This window comes from Euphorbia lathyris, chromosome 2 (assembly GCF_963576675.1).
Source record: "Euphorbia lathyris chromosome 2, ddEupLath1.1, whole genome shotgun sequence".
In the NCBI taxonomy this organism is placed as follows: Eukaryota; Viridiplantae; Streptophyta; class Magnoliopsida; order Malpighiales; family Euphorbiaceae; genus Euphorbia; species Euphorbia lathyris.
Genome location: NC_088911.1, coordinates 47,971,954 through 47,976,147, shown reverse-complemented (window position 1 = coordinate 47,976,147; position 4,194 = coordinate 47,971,954). Strand labels below are relative to the sequence as shown.

Here is a 4,194-nt window from a genome sequence, read left to right as displayed (position 1 = left end):
TCTTGTTAACTCCATTATGTCCTCCATAAGAGCTAGAATGGCATTCTGATATTATGGATTCGAATTCATTTTCACCAACGCATCTCCTAATTATCCCGTCACCACAAGTTTTGAACAAAAAAGGATCTTCCAAAAAATATTGTTAAATATCGAAGAAAAATTTCTTCTTTTGTTGGAAATCTAATCCTTCCGGAACAATATTGGCTGCAAGATAATTAGCAATATCTGCATACCAAGGTGACATGGCACTTTTTATTTGATAGAGGTGTTCATCAGGGAAATCATCTCGTATACCGATAGTTTCACCTATAGGACCGTTTTCATCTTCAAGTCTCGATAGATGATCGGCGACAAGGTTTTCTACTCCCTTTTTGTCTTTAATTTCTATATCAAATTCTTGCAATAATAAAACCCATCTAATTAGACGTGGTTTTGCATCCTTTCTAGCAAATAAATATCTTAATGATGCATGATCAGTATAAATAATAACTTTTGAACCTAATAAATATGACCTAAACTTGTCACATGCAAAAACTATGGCTAACATTTCTTTTTCTGTTGTGGTGTAGTTTAATTGTGCACCAGACAGTGTGTAACTTGCATAATAAATTACATGAAGTTTCTTATCCTTCCTTTGTCCTAAAACACATCCGACAGCTAAGCCACTTGCATCACACATAATTTCAAATGGTAAATCCCAATCGGGTTTGACAATAATAGGTGCACTGACTAAAGCAGTTTTCAATGTTTCGAAAGCTTTAACGCATTCTTCATTAAAATCAAAGGTTGAATCTTTCATGAGTAAATTAGTAAGTGGTTTGGAAATTACAGAAAAATTCTTTAAATCTTCTGTAAAAACCAGCATGTCCTAAGAATGATCTTACTCCTTTAACAGTAGTCGGAGGGGGTAATTTCTCTATTACTGAGGTTTTTGCTCTATCTACTTCTAATCATTTTTCAGATATTTTGTGACCTAAAACAATTCCTTCGTCAACCATGAAATGACATTTTTCCTAATTTAATACCAAATTTGTTTCTTCACACCTAGACAAAACTTTATCCAAATTTTCTAGACACGAATCAAAAGAATCTCCATAAACTGAAAAATCGTCCATAAAAACTTCCATGATATCTTCAATGAAGTCATTAAAAATCGCAGTCATACAACGTTGAAATGTTGCAGGTGCGTTACATAGACCAAAGGGCATTCTTCTATATGCAAATGTTCCGTAAGGACATGTGAAGGTTGTTTTATCTTGGTCATCCGGGTAAATGTATATTTGAAAGAATCCGGAGTAACCATCAAGAAAACAGTAGAAAGCATGACCATCTATCCTTTCGATCATTTGATTAATGAAGGAAGAGGAAAATGATCTTTCCTAGTTGCTTTATTTAGATTTCTATAATCTATACAAACCCTCCAACCAGTGGTGGTTCGCGTAGGTATTAATTCACCTTCTTCATTCCTTACAACTGTTATGCCTCCCTTTTTAGGAACACAATGGATTGGACTAACCCATTCACTATCCAAAATAGGATAAATGATTCCATTGTCCAGAAGTTTAGTAATCTCATTTTTTACTACTTCTTTCATGTCCGGATTTAGGCGTCTTTGCCTATCCGCTTTAGGTGGCTTATCTTCTTCTAAGTGAATTCTATGCATTACGATGCTCGGATTAATACCTTTTAAGTTAGAAATTTGCCAACCCATGCTTCCTATCCTATTTCTAACAACTTCTTTCAATTTTTCTTCTTGAACTTGTGTTAATTTATTAGAGATAATAATAGGTAGAGAATCGCCTTCGCCTAAGAAAGCGTACCTCAAATGACTTGGTAATTCCTTAAGTTCTAATTTGGGTGGAACTATAATTGAAGGCGGAACTGGTCCATCTTCTCGAATCAAAGGTTCTGGTTCCTTATCTTCTAGTTCCTCACTCATTATAGGTTCTATTATTTCTTCTTTCTGAACAATGTCATTTACACATTTTTCAATTAAATCAAGTTTCATACAAGCGAAATCTTCCATAGGATATTTGATCGCTTGGTTCATATCAAACTCAATCTTATCATCTCCTATTCGTAAAACTACTTTCCCTTCCGACACATCAACTAGAGCACGTCCCGTGTTCATGAACGGTCTATCAAAGATTAGCGGACAATTTACATCATAAGCAAAATCTAAAATAACGAAATCGGTAGGAAAAATAAATTTGTCAACTTTAACTAAAACATCCTCAATTATACCGTATGGCCTTTTAGTGGTTTGATCCGCTAATTGCAAAACCATATTGGTACGTTTGATGTCTTCTTCTAAGCCTAACTTATTAAAAATAGATAATGGTATCAAGTTAATGCTTGCTCCTAAATCACAAAGACAACTTAGGAATTCTATATTCCCCAATTTACACGGGATGGTAAAACATCCGGGATCTTTGAGTTTCGTGGGCAAATTGCTTGATACAATCGAACTACAATCTTCAGTTAGCGAAATGGATGAAATTCCTTCCCAACTGATTTTCTTTGAAATTAAATCTTTGAGGAATTTACCATAATTGGGAATTTGTGTAATCACATCCATAAATGTTAAATTAATATGCAAATTCTTAAGTTTGTCTAAAAATGTTAAAAGTTGTTTGTCATAGTCCTTATTGCGGACTTTGTGTGGAAAATGTGGTTTGGGTACAAAGGTTTTTGTACTAGAGTCAATTGGTGCATCTTTTTGTTTTAATGTATCTTCTTTGGGCTTCGGTAAATCAGTTCCAGGTAAGGTCGAATTTCCGGGCATTTCTGGGCCTAAGTAATTTTTCCCTGAACGAAGAGTGATAGCCTTAACATGCTCTTTCGGATTTTCTTCCGTATGGCTTGGAAGACTTCCCTCTTTGTGGGATGGAATTGATTTAGCGAGTTGTCCAATTTGAATCTCCAAATTATGGATGCTAGATGATTGGTTTTTAAATAAGCTGATCGAATTTATTCTCGATCTGTTTAAAACCATCGTCGTGATTACTTATTTTTCCGCTCATAGCATCAATGAATTTGTCGATTTTAGAAGATAAAGTGCTAATCGAATCTCTTGATTGATTTTGATAATTAGTAGTACGATTTTGATTAGCATTAACATTATTATTGTCTCTCTAGTTAAAGTTAGGATGATTTCTCCATCCAGGATTATATGTATTGGAATAAGGGTTATTATTTTGGTTTTGCCCTTGGACAAAATTTACCTGTTCAATTTCACTCATACCTTCATAATCCACATCCGTTTGGATTGGCTTACCATTTGGATCACACGGTGCCATAAACCTATCAATTTTGTGCGACAAGGCAGAAAATTGGGCTTGCAACATCACTACTGGATCAAGATTCACTATACCTTTAACTGATGATGTAGTTGAGGATGATGGTTTCGCTACTGGTATGTGTCCACGTTCCGCGGGCCACATACTGCTGTTGATTGCCATTTCCTCTAAAAGTTCTCTTGCTTGGACAGATGTTTTCTTCATGAATAACCATCCAGACATAGCGTCCAATGAACCTCTAGTTGTAGGATTTAGTCCATTGTAAAATGTTTGCATTAAAAGTTCGGTGGGCAATTGGTGGTGTGGGCATAAACGTTGAAGTTCTTTAAAACGTTCCCAAGCCTCATAAAGAGTTTCATTATCATTTTGAGAAAAAGATGTTAACTCTTTAATGACTCTTGCGGTTTTTGCTAAAGGAAATTTTTTTTGATAAAAATGCTTGGGCTAATTGCTCCCAAGTCTCAATTCATGCGGCTGGCATAGAAGTTAACCATTCTTTGGCTCGATCCTTCAAAGTAAAAGGAAAAAGGCGAAGTTTGATTGCTTCTGCAGTTACATCAGTAATTTTAAAAGTGTCACAAATTTCTAAGAAATTTGTCAAATGGGTATTAGGATTTTCGTTAGGTAACCCGTAAAACGTTACATTATTTTGCAACATATTAAGCAACGCAGGCTTAATTTCAAAATGATGTGCATTAATTTGGGGTTTAACTATACTGTTTGTTACACCGGCCACTCCTGGCCTAGCGTAATCCATAAGTGTGGCCATAACTTCTGGCTCGGTAATTTTAGTTTTTCTTGGGGTTTTGTTTTTGTTTTTGTTTTCTTTCTTGTTCTTTTTAAGAGTTCTTTCAATTTCTGGGTCAATAGGATCTGGTGACGTGCCTGAACTTCG

At 35.1% G+C, this 4,194-nt stretch overlaps 1 non-coding gene across 1 annotated transcript; it reads left to right on the top strand.

The window, feature by feature from the left end:
* The first annotated feature begins 3,591 nt into the window (after window positions 1-3,591).
* Window positions 3,592-3,698, top strand: LOC136221072 (small nucleolar RNA R71). Its single transcript, XR_010684863.1, has one exon. It is a non-coding gene; the product is annotated as a small nucleolar RNA R71 (small nucleolar RNA).
* The last annotated feature ends 496 nt before the right edge of the window (window positions 3,699-4,194 follow it).